This window comes from Monodelphis domestica, chromosome 6 (assembly GCF_027887165.1).
Source record: "Monodelphis domestica isolate mMonDom1 chromosome 6, mMonDom1.pri, whole genome shotgun sequence".
NCBI lineage: Eukaryota > Metazoa > Chordata > Mammalia > Didelphimorphia > Didelphidae > Monodelphis > Monodelphis domestica.
Window position 1 is genome coordinate 261,066,799 of NC_077232.1, and position 15,456 is coordinate 261,082,254.

A 15,456-nucleotide genomic window follows, 5' to 3' on the forward strand; every position below is an offset into this window, starting at 1 on the left:
GGGAGGGGACTTGGAGTGACAGTTGGTCTCGGGACTCTCTTCCTGGACTTCAGACTGGAAGGAGGGCTCTCTCCCTGTCTTGGGATAGAAGTTCCTCTATTCCTTATTTCCCCAACTCTGTACTCTACCTGGATTCCTGTGATCATGTCATTGAACAAAAGGATTGAAGGGAAGTGATTTGAACTTTAAGGCCAGTCTTTAGGGGCATCAGCCTGAAGAGGCAGACCCAACCAGCTCTGAAGGTTAGAACCCTTTCTTCCCCTTGCTGTCTACTGCTGAGACTTTGAACTTAAGAAAGTTAGCATAGATATAGCACAGAAAGGAATAAAGGAAACCCTCCACCAACCTGCAAGGTCTGGCCTCAGATCAAAAGCTGAAAGATACTCAAACTCAATCTAGGGAAATCCCAATTCCCTCTTCCCTGATACTTCCCTAATCCAAACTTGTTATTAAAATTCATCTTTATTTAAATAACCACAGTCAGAAAAGAGGGCTATCATTTTAGAGGGCATAGAGGGAGAAGAACCCAAGGACAGACATTCAACCATAAACAGTCACACCTGCTGGGTGACCTTGGGCTGGGGGGAAGCTTGTCCCTCAGGGGGATCCATGCTTACCTGCTCTGGGATATCTTTCACATCAATCAATAGAGAAGACATCTCTCAGGCTATCATAAGTGTCCCATTTCTTGGGAAATCCCATTATTCAAAGATAGCCTCTCAGTAGGGGATATCTTCCTCCTTTAACCTCACTGACAGCCATATTCCCTCTCTCCCTTCAACTCCTCCATTCCCTGTTACAAAACCTTCCTTATTCCCTGTCCTCTGCTCAATCCCTCTACTATGCCTATAACTATTATGAGATATACTATTCTATGTTCAACTAATTTACTTATAGTTTTCTTCTTTATATTTAAGTCATTTACACATTCTGCATTTATCTTGGTGTAGGGTGTAAGATGTTGATCTAAAATTAATCTCTTCCATACTGTTTTCCAGTTTTCTTAGCAATTTTGTCAAATAGTGAGTTCTTGACCCAAAAGCTGGAATTTTTCAGGTTACAGAACATTAGCTTCCTTAGGTCATTAACCCCAAGTCTATTCCACTGATCCTCCCTTCTGTCTTTTAGGCAGTAACATATTGTTTTGATGACCACTGCTTTTTAGTACAGTTTAAGATCTGGTATTTCTAGGCCTCCACATTTTTTTTCATTATATCCCTTCATATTCTTGATCTTTTCTTCTTCCAAATGAACTTTGTTACTGTTTTTATCTAATTCAGTAAAATAGTTTTTTGGTAGTTTGATGGATATGGCACTAAATAAGTACTTTATTTTCAGTAGGATTGCCATTTTTATTATATTAGTTCATCCTACCCATTAACAAGTAATGTTTTTCCAGTTGTTTAGCTCTAGTTTTAATTGTGTGGAAAGTTTTTTTTTTATTGTTGTGTTCATATAATTCCTGTGTTTGTCTTGGCAACTATATTCCTAAATATTTTACATTATCTAGGGTAATTTTAAATGGAATTTCTCTTTCTAAACTCTTGCTTTATTTTGTATCCTCCAACTTTTCTAAAGTTCTTGATCATTTCCATGAGCTTTTTAGTTGATTTTCTAGGATTCTTTAAGTAGGCCATCATATCATCTGAAAAGAGTGTTAGTTTAGTCTCCTCAGTGCCCATTTTAATACCTTCAATTTCTTTTTCTTCTTTAATTGCTATTACTAGTATTTCTAGTACAATGTTAAATAATAGAGGTGATAATGTTTTCATCCTTGTTTCACTATTCATGTTATTGGGAAGGCTCATCTATTTCACATCTCTTACCTCTTTCTGATTTATTTGTTGGTTTGATTTTCTATATCTGATAGAGGAAAGTTTGGGTCTTCCACTAATATAATTTTACTATCTATTTCCTCCTTAAGCTCCAATTGTTTCTCCTTTAAAAATTTGGATGCTATACCATTTGGTGCATACATGTTGAGCACTGATATTTCTTCATTGTTTATACTGCCTTTTATCAGGATGTAATTATCTTATCTATCTCTTTTAATCAGATCTATTTTTACTTTGGTTTTGTCAGATATCATGATTGCAACTCCTGCCTTCTTTTTCTCAGTTGAAGCCTAATATATTTTCCTCCAGCATCTTACCTTTACCCTGTGTGTGTCTACCTGATTCGTGTATGTTTTTTGTAGACAACATATGGTAGGATTTTGGTTTCTAATCCACTCTGTTACTTGCTTCCATTTTATGAATGAGTTCATCCCATTCTCATTCAGAGTTATGATTACCACCTGTGTATTCCCCGTCATTTTTATTTCCTCTCCAATCCTGCCCTTTCTTCTTTCACTATTTCCTGCTACACCAGTTTTTTGCTTTTAATCAATCCCCCCACCAATCCACACCCTTATTTTACTTCCCCTCCAACCCCTTCCCTTCTTATTGCCCTCTTATTTTTTTTTAAGGTCTATTAATTTCTCTACTCTTTTTTCCCTCTCTTTTGATACTCTCTGCCCCACTCCCCACCTTAGTTTTTCCCTCTCAACTTCCCTGTAGGGTATGATAGAAATCGATACCCCAATGGATCTAGATGCTCATCCCTCTCAGAGTTGATTCCACTGAGAGTAGGGTTTAAGTATTACTGATTAGCACTCTCTTCCTCTCCTTCTTATAATAGTATTCTTCCCCTCCCCCTCCCATGCACCATTATATGTGGTATAATTGATTCTATTTTTCTTATTTCTTCAAGTTTCTCTTGGGGCCAACTTTTATCACCCCCTTTCTATTTTTTTTAATATCATCTTAAACCACTCAATATCCTAACCACTCCCTATGAATCATTATTCATAACCACTCTGATAATGAATACAGTTGTTGATAGATAAAAGTATCTTTTTCTCCACATGGGAATATAAACAATTTGACCTTATTGAAGCCCTTAAAAGAAGGTCCCCCCCCCCCCGCTCTTTTTTGTTTATCTTTTCATGTTTCTCTTGAATTTTGTATTTGGACATCAAATTTTGTGTTTAGTTTTGGTCTTTTCCTTACAAATAAGTGGAAATCTTCTATTTTGTTAAATGCTCACACTTTCCCTTGAAGGCATATAGTCAGTTCTGATGGGTAGGTGATCCTTGGTTGAAGACCCAATTCTCTTGTTTTTCTGAGTTTCATATTCCAACCCTTGTGGTCCTTTAGTGTGGAGGCTGCCAGATCCTGTGTAATCCTCTTTGGTAAGCCTTTATATCTTAATTGTCTATATCTGGCTTCTTGCAATATTTTCTCCTTAACTTGGAAGCTCTTGAATTTGGCAATTATATTGCTGGAGTGTTGTCTTGAGAATTTAATGTAGATGCACTCCTTTAATGTCTATTTTGTCCTCTTATTGAAGAACATCAGGGCAGTTTTCTTGGATAAGTTTTTATAGTATGTTGTTAAGGTTTCTGTTTATTTCTAAGTTTTCAGGTAGGCCTATGTTTCTCAACTTGTCTCTCCTGGACCAGTTTTCCAAGTGTGTCATCTTCTCAATGAGATATTTCATGTTTCCTTCTATTTTGTCATTCTTTTGACTTTGATTTATTAATTCTTGTTGTCTTGTGCGATTATTAGCTTTGATTTGCCCAATTTTAGACTTTTAAGGACTGGTTTTCAGCTATGATCTTTTGATTTTCCTTTTCTGTTCAGTCTATCCTGCTTTTCATGGTTTCTACCAGATCAATTCTGGTCACCAATTTGTTTATCATTTCTTTTGATTTCTAGGCTTCCTTTTCCAAGTGGGAGTTTCTGTCTTTTAAACTGTTATTTTCTTTTTGAACTATTTCCCACTTTGCTTGCCAAGATTTTTCTGTCTTTCTTACTTAGTTCTCCACCTGCATTCTGATTTCCTAGAGAGATTGTGAGCAATTTTCTTTTTTTTTTTTTTTGGAAAGTTTAGATGTGTTTGCTTGTTTGTCACCCTCTACTGTCTCCTCTGTAAACTGTTGTTTTTCTCCATAGAAATTATCCAGGGTCAGTTTCTTTCTTTCTTTCTTTCTTTCTTTCTTTCTTTCTTTCTTTCTTTCTTTCTTTCTTTCTTTCTTTCTTTCTTTCTTTCTTTCTTTCTTTCTTTCTTTCTTTCTTTCTTTCTTTCTTTCTTTCTTTCTTTCTTTCTTTCTTTCTTTCTTTCTTTCTTTCTTTCTTTCTTTCTTTCTTTCTTTCTTTCTTTCTTTCTTTCTTTCTTTCTTTCTTTCTTTCTTTCTTTCTTTCTTTCTTTCTTGTTGTAGATTGTAGTTCTTGGGTGTTGGTAGCCATTGCTGTGTTAGTTTTTTATTCCCTTACCAGTCAGAAATCTGAGTGAGGAGGGTAGGCATGTCTGTGTATTTGAGTTACAGAGTGGTTTTTGCCTTGAGGCTATTTTTTCAGTCTCTGAAGTGTCTGCAGTGGGCAGCCCCTCTCTGCCCTATCTCTGCACCCAAACTCTGTGTTCCTCAGCCTCCTGGGGTCCCAAGTCTCGCTGCTCTCAGGGGTAAGTCTGTGGTGTCCTCAGCCAGCCCCTCAAGAACATAGAGATTGTTCCACACTCATTCTTACTCTGGAGCTGTAAGTGGAGATGGGGAGGCATGATCATCTGATGCTTTACTCCCTTATAGCATGGAAATGCCCAAACCTTGCATACCTTCAAGGCTGCACACTATAGTAGAGCCCTTTCACTCATATGATTTTGGTTTTTGTCATTTTCAGGTGGATTATATTGGACAGTGGTGAGGAGAAGAAGAGCTTTGCTTCTACTCTGTGGCCATTTTAGCCTGGAAATCACTAAATGATTTCCTTAGGGTCTGTCCCTGCAAATATTAGAGATTCAACATTTGTGCTTAAACTTTTATTTTGTACCTGTAAAGCAGGCCCAGAAGAGGCCATACACCCTTCAAAGGCTCTTATCCATCACTTAAGATTCATAATTTATTGGTTTGTTGTGTATCTATTATGTAGGAAGCATTACACTAGGTGTTATGAATGATAGCAAGGGATAAAAAATAAATGATCTTGTACTATTGTGGGAGTAAGAAGTCATTTACTAGTTAAAGATTTCAATTAAAATATGACCCAAAATGGCATAGATAATGAGTATCAAAAAATTGAATTGTAAAGGAATGAACACTGGATTTGGAATTAGGAAAACTGGGTTCCAATTACAACTCTGCTCTCCATTTTCTGTGTGACTGGGCAAATCAGCCTTTCTAAACCTTAAAAACAGAGATTCAGATGAAAATCAGATAAAAATCTAATCAAAATCTTGTATTTGATAGATAAGGAAACTGAGAAGATTGTCCCATTGTGAGGCCCAAGCTTCATATTTGATATGGATTAACCTGAATAAATACTGAAAAGTTCTTAAGTGCAAACAACTGGTTTGATCAGCTATATTTAGATTAATAAATGCAAAGTTAGCAAGCTATCATTTTAGCAGATTCAATTTAATCCAAGAACACAAACTTTCCTCATCACAATGGCCTTGGGATTGATAAGGGGAAGTTAGAGTCCAGATCACTCACTGACCAACTGCCCCAATGTCCCCCTTCTGTGAATCTCCCTACTACAAACAATAAGATATATGGGTACAGACCCAGGAGATCTAGGATCTTTACTGGGTCATAGGATCCTTGAAGCCATCAGGCCATGACACCTTGACAGAGTCACACGTGGTAGCTAAGGAGGCCACAGAGTGGCCCTTGGCAAGATGTGATTGCCCACTCAGTCCCCCTTACTTGACCTCTCTCATCAATACCCCTTACCTATGAATTTACATGATTACTATTCCCCCTAGTCTCAAAAGGAATAATACAAGAGCAAAATAGCTATACCCTAATCCTCTAAAATCTCACAAAAGATCAGACCTTCAAACCCAATCCCAAAAGACTATCATTAGTTAACTTTTACTTAGGTACACAATCCCCAGTGAAACCACAGCTACAGGTCAAGCCCCAAACTTTCCCATTTACAGAAACCTATTCTCATGAAGCCAATACACAAATCAATCATAGAGGCCTATACAATAAGTACAAGTACATCAAGCTTCAATATGCCTCAGTGACTCGATTACACAAATCAGTAACTCAGAAACTCTCTAGTAAGAACCCTGAGAAATGATCAATCTAATATTAAATTTGAATTGTGTTCCCAGGACCCCGCAACCTCAATGATACGACTGTTGAATTGTCCTTTAAGAACTTCTGATTAATTATTCCACTTTATTAAAAGCAATAAGTAATTCTCCTTGATTGTTTGTAAGCTCAACACTTCTCACAGGGTAATGAGAAAATTAAGCCACCTATGACAAAATCATTTATCTTGTGTGAAACCTTTATGCTGTCAAGAATCTGCAATCACAATACAGGAATATAGAATGTTAATCAAGTGATTTGCTAAAAGTTAATGTATCATTTTTACAATTATCTCCATTTGTACATGTGTGTTAGGTAACTGTGTGCCAAGAAAATGGGTATATAAATAAACACCAGGCCTGGGGATGGTTGAGCAGCTATCAGATGCAAAGCAGTCTGATGGCCATAATGATTAAGCTGTCTTCTGTTTGTTATTTTTTTTTTTGACTGATTGTTCGCCACCTGTCAGGAAACCCTGCAGTCTGAGCAAAGGGGGACTTTGTCCATGGCAATAGGGGTGTCATAAATGTACAAAGATTAGGCTTAAGGCCACCCACAGTATGCCCCTTTGGAAATTTAGGGTCACAGAGGTAATCAGTCTAAGAATTAGACAACATATGGTAGGATTTCTATTTCTAATCCACTCTGCTATTTGCTTCTGTTTATTGATGAGTTCATCCCATTCATATTCAGAGTTATTATTATCACCTGTGTATTCCTCATCATTTTTATTTCCTCTCCTAGTCCTGTACTTTCTTCTTTCACTATTTCCTTCTATACTACTGTTTTGCTTTTAATCAGTCCTCCTAATCCCAATCTTTATTTTACTTCTCTTTCTCCCCTCTCTCTTCTTATTCCCCTCCTATTTTTCTTTAGGATCCTTTTAAATTACCCCTCACACTCTCCCTCCTTTGTATTGCTTCCCTCCACACCAGTCCATTTGTTACCCTTCTACTTCTCTATAGGGCACAAATCAATTCTCTGCCCCAATTTATCTAATTGTTCAACCCTCTTTCAGTCAATCTCAATATGCATAAGAATTAGGACAATTGGGGACAACTGGGTGGCTCAGTAGATTGAGCGTCAGGTCTAGAAATGGGAGGTCCTCGATTCAAATCTGGCCTCAGACACTTCCCAGCTGTGTGACCCTTGGCAAGTCACTAAACCCCCATTGCCTAGCCCTTATACTCTTCTGGATTGGGGCCAATATACAGTATTGGCTCCAAGCCAGAATGTAAGGGTTTTAAAAAAAGGATTAGGGGGACTTCCGGTTAAGATGGCGGCTTAGAGAAAGCTAAAGCTCAGATCTCCGGAAAACCCTTCCCGACCAATCTCAAAGGATAAGCTCCTAAGGCGCCGAAATTCAAAACGATCAACAGCACAGACCCTGGGAACCCTCCTCCTGGACCTGGACCCGGTTCAAAAGGTACGGCTCCCCTTAAAAGCCAGAACCCGAGATCACTCGGACCTCAGGGGTAGGAGCGCAGAGTCCAAGGCTCCCGGAAGCCGCAGCCCGGCCGGCTCAGAGAGCAGGGTCCTCGGAAACAACAACCCTCAGGGCCTTCTACAGTCCCGGTGAAAGTTACTGCCTGGGGCTTCCGCTGCAGAGAGCTGGTCAAAACAACAGCAACCCTCAGGGCGGGCAAGACAGCCTCACAGGCTGGATCCTGCTATCCAAGTCTCAGTGAAAGTCTGTGCTCTCGGAGCTTGGGGAAGCGGCAGCCCATCCCCCCGCAGGCCGACGAAACAGCCTCACGGCCAGCGATTCTGAAGGCAACTTCCGGAAAGCGAGCCGGGGGAGAGTGTGGCCTCGTGGTCCGACCCTTCCATTCCAGTTCCAGTGAGGCATATTCAGTTTAACCCAGGGAAAGCCCATAGAACTATCTGCCCAGGACTGCCTCTGAACACCAGAAAGAGACAAGAAAAACTAATCCTCCACATTCAGAGATGACAAACTCCACAGAACCACAGAAGCCCCAAAATACCAAGAAAAATAAGAAGAAAGGGGCGACTTTGGACACATTCTATGGAGCCAAAATACAAAATACAGAGCAGACAGAAGATAATATAAAAGAAAATGCTCCAAAACCTTCCAAAGGAAATGGAAACTCTCCACAAACCTATGAAGAATTTGAATCAGAAATGACCAAAAAGATGGAAGCCTTCTGGGAGGAAAAGTTGGAAATAATGCAAAAGAAATTCACTCATCTACAAAACCAGTTTGACCAAACTGTAAAAGAAAACCAGGCTTTAAAGGCCAGAATCAGGCAGCTGGAAGACAACGATCGTGTAAAAGAGCAAGAATCAATAAAGCAAAGCCAAAATACCAAGAAATTAGAAGAGAACATAAAATATCTCACCGACAAGGTGATAGATCTGGAAAATAGGGGGAGAAGGGATAATTTAAGAATAATTGGACTCCCAGATAAGCCAGAAATAAACACCAAACTGGACATGGTGATACAAGATATAATCAAAGAAAATTGCCCAGAGATTCTAGAACAAGGGGGCAATACAGCCACTGACAGAGCTCACAGAACACCTTCTACACTAAACCCCCAAAAGACAACTCCCAGGAATGTAATTGCCAAATTCCAAAGCTATCAAACAAAAGAAAAAATCCTACAGGAACCCAGAAAAAGACAATTTAGATATAAAGGAATGCCAATCAGGGTCACCCAAGACCTTGCAAGTTCTACTCTGAATGATCGTAAGGCATGGAACATGATCTTCAGAAAGGCAAGAGAGCTGGGTCTCCAACCAAGAATCAGCTACCCAGCAAAACTGACTATATACTTCCAAGGGAAAGTATGGGCATTCAACAAAATAGAAGACTTCCAACTTTTTGCAAAGAAAAGACCAGAGCTCTGTGGAAAGTTTGATACCGAAAATCAAAGAGCAAGGAATACCTGAAAAGGTAAATATTAAGGAAAGGGGAAAATGTTATCTTCTTCTTTTACTCAAACTCTCTTCTATAAGGACTACATTTATATCAACCTATGTATACTAACATGTGGGGAAAATGTAATGTATAAATAGGGGGTAAAGAAAGACCAAATAGAATAATCATTCTCACACAAAGATTCACATGGGAAGGGGAGGGGAAGAAAACTCCTATAAGAAGGAGAGGAAGAGAGGGGGGGGGGTTACTTAAACCTCAATCTCAGGGAAATCAGCTCTGAGAGGGAAAAACCTCCAGATCCATTGGGATCTTGAATTCTATCTTACCCAACAAGGGTAAGGAGAAGGGAAAACCAAGGGGGGGAGGGGGAGAGGGAGAACAAAAAGGGAGGGAAAGAGAGGGGGGAGGGGGAGGGAACAAAAAGGGAGGGACTAAAAAGGGAAACATCAAGGGAGGGGACAAGGGGGACTGTTTCAAAGTAAATCACTGGACTAAAAGGTAGAGCCGAAGAAGAAAAGGTTAGAATTAGGGAAGGCAATCAAAATGCCAGGGAGTCCACAAATGACAATCATAACTTTGAACGTGAATGGGATGAACTCACCCATAAAACGTAGACGAATAGCAGAATGGATTAGAATCCAAAACCCTACCATATGTTGTCTTCAAGAAACACACATGAGGCGGGTTGACACCCACAAGGTCAGAATTAAAGGATGGAGTAAGACCTTCTGGGCTTCAACTGATAGAAAGAAGGCAGGAGTGGTAATCATGATATCTGATAAAGCCAATGCAAAAATAGACCTGATCAAAAGGGATAGGGAAGGTAATTATATTTTGTTAAAAGGGACTATAGACAATGAGGAAATATCATTAATCAATATGTATGCACCAAATAATATAGCACCCAAATTTCTAATGGAGAAACTAGGAGAATTGAAGGAAGAAATAGACAATAAAACCATACTAGTGGGAGACTTAAACCAACCATTATCAAATTTAGATAAATCAAATCAAAAAATAAATAAGAAAGAGGTAAAAGAAGTGAATGAAATCTTAGAAAAATTAGAATTAATAGACATATGGAGAAAAATAAATAGGGATAAAAAGGAATACACCTTCTTCTCAGCACCACATGGCACATTCACAAAAATTGACCATACATTAGGTCACAGAAACATAGCACACAAATGCAGAAAAGCAGAAATAATGAATGCAGCCTTCTTAGATCACAAGGCAATAAAAATAATGATTAGTAATGGTACATGGAAAACCAAATCTAAAACCAATTGGAAATTAAACAATATGATACTCCAAAACCGTTTAGTTAAAGAAGAAATCATAGAAACAATTAATAATTTCATCGAGGAAAATGACAATGGCGAAACATCCTTCCAAACCTTTTGGGATGCAGCCAAAGCGGTAATCAGAGGTAAATTCATATCCCTGAATGCTTATATTAACAAACAAGGGAGAGCAGAGATCAATCAATTGGAAATGCAAATGAAAAAACTGGAAAGCGATCAAATTAAAAACCCCCAGCAGAAAACCAAATTAGAAATCCTAAAAATTAAGGGAGAAATTAATAAAATCGAAAGTGATAGAACTATTGATTTAATAAATGAGACAAGAAGCTGGTACTTTGAAAAAACAAACAAAATAGACAAGGTACTGGTCAATCTAGTTAAAAAAAGGAAGGAAGAAAAGCAAATTCACAGCATTAAAGATGAAAAGGGGGACAGCACCTCCAATGAGGAGGAAATTAAGGCAATCATTAGAAATTACTTTGCCCAATTATATGGCAATAAATACACCAATTTAGGAGAAATGGATGAATATATACAAAAATACAAACTGCCTAGACTAACAGAAGAGGAAATAGAATTCCTAAATAATCCCATATCAGAAATTGAAATCCAACAAGCCATCAAAGAACTTCCAAAGAAAAAGTCCCCAGGGCCTGATGGATTCACCTGTGAATTCTATCAAACATTCAGAGAACAGTTAATCCCAATACTATACAAACTATTTGACATAATAAGCAAAGAGGGAGTTCTACCAAACTCCTTTTACGACACAAACATGGTACTGATTCCAAAACCAGGCAGGTCAAAAACAGAGAAAGAAAACTATAGGCCAATCTCCCTAATGAATATAGATGCAAAAATCTTAAATAGGATACTAGCAAAAAGACTCCAGCAAGTGATCAGAAGGATCATTCACCATGATCAAGTAGGATTCATACCAGGGATGCAGGGCTGGTTCAACATTAGGAAAACCATCCACATAATTGACCACATCAACAAGCAAACTAGCAAGAATCACATGATTATTTCAATAGATGCAGAAAAAGCCTTTGATAAAATACAACACCCATTCCTATTAAAAACACTAGAAAGCATAGGAATAGAAGGGTCATTCCTAAAAATAATAAACAGTATATATCTAAAACCAACAGCTAATATCATCTGCAATGGGGATAAACTAGATGCATTCCCAATAAGATCAGGAGTGAAACAAGGATGCCCATTATCACCTCTACTATTTGACATTGTACTAGAAACACTAGCAGTAGCAATTAGAGAAGATAAAGGAATTGAAGGCATCAAAATAGGCAAGGAGGAGACCAAGTTATCACTCTTTGCGGATGACATGATGGTCTACTTAAAGAATCCTAGAGATTCAACCAAAAAGCTAATTGAAATAATCAACAACTTTAGCAAAGTTGCAGGATACAAAATAAACCCACATAAATCATCAGCTTTTCTATATATCTCCAACACAGCTCAGCAGCAAGAACTAGAAAGAGAAATCCCATTCAAAATCACCTTAGACAAAATAAAATACCTAGGAATCTACCTCCCAAGACAAACACAGGAACTATATGAACACAACTACAAAACACTCGCCACACAACTAAAACTAGACTTGAACAAATGGAAAAACATTAACTGCTCATGGATAGGACGAGCCAATATAATAAAAATGACCATCCTACCCAAACTCATCTATCTATTTAGTGCCATACCCATTGAACTACCAAAATACTTCTTCACTGATTTAGAAAAAACCATAACAAAGTTCATTTGGAAGAACAAAAGATCAAGGATATCCAGGGAAATAATGAAAAAAAACACATATGATGGGGGCCTTGCAGTCCCTGACCTAAAACTATATTACAAAGCAGCAGTCATCAAAACAATTTGGTACTGGCTAAGAAATAGAAAGGAAGATCAGTGGAATAGACTGGGGGAAAGCGACCTCAGCAAGACAGTATACGATAAACCCAAAGATCCCAGCTTTTGGGACAAAAATCCACTATTTCATAAAAACTGCTGGGAAAATTGGAAGACAGTGTGGGAGAGACTAGGAATAGATCAACACCTCACACCCTACACCAAGATAAATTCAAAATGGATGAGTGACTTAAACACAAAGAAGGAAACCATAAGTAAATTGGGTAAACACAGAATAGTATACATGTCAGACCTTTGGGAGGGGAAAGGCTTTAAAACCAAGCAAGATATAGAAAGAATCACAAAATGTAAAATAAATAATTTTGACTACATCAAACTAAAAAGCTTTTGTACAAACAAAACCAATATAACTAAAATCAGAAGGGAAACAACAAATTGGGAAAAAATCTTCATAGAAACCTCTGACAAAGGTTTAATTACTCATATTTATAAAGAGCTAAATCAATTGTACACAAAATCAAGCCATTCTCCAATTGATAAATGGGCAAGGGAAATGGATAGGCAGTTCTCAGATAAAGAAATCAAAACTATTAACAAGCACATGAAGAAGTGTTCTACATCTCTTATAATCAGAGAGATGCAAATCAAAACAACTCTGAGGTATCACCTCACACCTAGCAGATTGGCTAACATAACAGCAAAGGAAAGTAATGAATGCTGGAGGGGATGTGGCAAAGTAGGGACATTAATTCATTGCTGGTGGAGCTGTGAACTGATCCAACCATTCTGGAGGGCAATTTGGAACTATGCCCAAAGGGCGACAAAAGAATATCTACCCTTTGACCCAGCCATAGCACTGCTGGGTCTGTACCCCAAAGAGATAATGGACACAAAGGCTTGTACAAAAATATTCATAGCTGCGCTCTTTGTGGTGGCCCAAAACTGGAAAATGAGGGGATGCCCATCAATTGGGGAATGGCTGAACAAACTGTGGTATATGTTGGTGATGGAGTACTATTGCACTAAAAGGAATAATAAAGTGGAGAAGTTCCATGGAGACTGGAACAACCTCCAGGAAGTGATGCAGAGCGAGAGGAGCAGAACCAGGAGAACATTGTACACAGAGACAAACACACTGTGGTATCATCGAACGTAATGGACTTCTCCATTAGTGGTGGTGTAATGTCCCTGAACAACTTGCAGGGACCCAGGAGAAAAAAACACCATTCATAAGCAAAGGATAAACTATGGGAGTGGAAACACCGAGAAAAAGCAACTGCCTGAATACAAAGATTGAGGGGACATGACAGAGGATAGACTCTAAATGAACACTCTAATGCAAATACTATCAACAAAGCAATGGGTTCAAATCAAGAAAACATCTAATGCCCAGTGGACTTACGCGTCGGCTATGGGGGGTTGGGGGGGGGAGGAAAAGAAAATGATCTATGTCTTTAACGAATAATGCTTGGAAATGACCAAATAAAATATATTTAAAAAAAAAAAAAAAGGATTAGGACACTTATTCACCCTTTGTATTGGTCTTCTCCCCCATCCCACCATGATCTTCTTTATGAGATATAAATTTATCCCATTTTGTCTCTTCCCATTTCTCTTAGTATTATCCTCTTTTTTTAACCTCCATTCATATATATGGATAGATAGATAGATAAATAGATAGATAGATAGATATTTCATCCTATACAGTTTGTCACTGTTCAGTCTAAGTATACTACTTCTAGCTATCCTGATGATAATAACAATTTTTAAGAGTTACCAATATCATCTTTTCTTCCAGGAATATAAATCATTTGAACTTATTGGGTCCCTTTAAAAAAGTTTTTTTTTTCTTTCTTAATTACCTTTTGGTGATTCTCTTGAGTTCTGTGTTTGGGCATCCAATTTTCTATTTAAGTCTGGTCTTTTCTTTATGAATGCTTGGATGTCTTCTATTTTATTAAATGACAATACTTTCCCCTGCAAGAATATATCCAGTTTTGCTGGGTAGTTAATTATTGGTTGTAAACCCAGTTCCCTTGCTTCCCAGAATATCATATTTCATGTCTCCTGGTCCTTCAGTGTAGATGCAGCCAGATCCTGTGTTATCCTAACTGTGGTTCCATGATATCTGGATGGTTTCTTCTTAGCAGGTTGTAATATTTTTTTCCCTTAGTCTTGTAGTTATTGAATTTGGCTATAACATTCCTGGGCATTTTCAGTTGAGAATTAAATGCAAGAGGTGATCTGTGGATTCTTTCAATCTCTACTTTTCCCTCTTTTTCCAGAATATCAGGGCACTTTTCTCAGATAATTTCTGTAAAATGATGTCTAGACTTTCTTTTCTCATGATCTTCCAGTAGTTCAATAATTCTGAAATTTTCTTTCCTGGACTCCAGATCTGTAGTTTTGTCAATGAGGTGTTTCATATTTTTTCTTTCTTTTGATTTTGTTCTTTAGACTCTTGCTGCCTTGTGAAGTCATTTGCTTCTAGCTATTGGATTCTAATTTTAAAAGATTAAATTTCATCCCTGGCTTTTTGGTCATTCTTCTCCTTCTGGACTCATTTTCTTTGTAGGTCATCTTGCACCTTCTTTGCCTCATTTTCAAGCTGATCAATTCTGGCTTTGAAGACACTATTTCCTTGTTTTTGTTCATGTGCATCTGTTTCCAGATGACTTATTTTGCTTTTTAAGTTCTTTTCCCAATTGTTTTCAGTCTCTCTTAACTGTTTTTTTGAATTGTGTTTTGACTTCTTCCAAAGCCTGTATCCAATTCTTTGGAGTTTCTGTGTTTTCACTTGGTTTTCCAAGTGATCCTCTGTTCCATTTGCTCTTGGCTCATTACCTAGATAGAAACTATTGATTGTAATTTCTTTTTTCTTTTTCTATTGTTACCCATATTTTTCCTTCTTTCCACCCTGCCTGTAGTCTTGTTTCTCTTATTATTTGCTGTATCTGTGGGTTTGGGATATTCTGTCCTGGAGGGACTTCTTCTTTCCTTTACTGATTGACTAGGTTAGGCTGATGGTGTTAATGTCCCTCAGGTCAGATCTTCCCCAGCTGGCAGCAGAAGCTGAAGGTGTAGGTAAAGGTGGGGAAGCTGAAGGAAGCTGGGCTTCCCACAATTTAATCAAAGTATTCTGTAATGGTTGTAGCCTTTACCTTTGGGGCTTAGTTATCAAGGCTCTCAGTGGGGTAGAAGTGTTGGAGATTGAGCTTCCC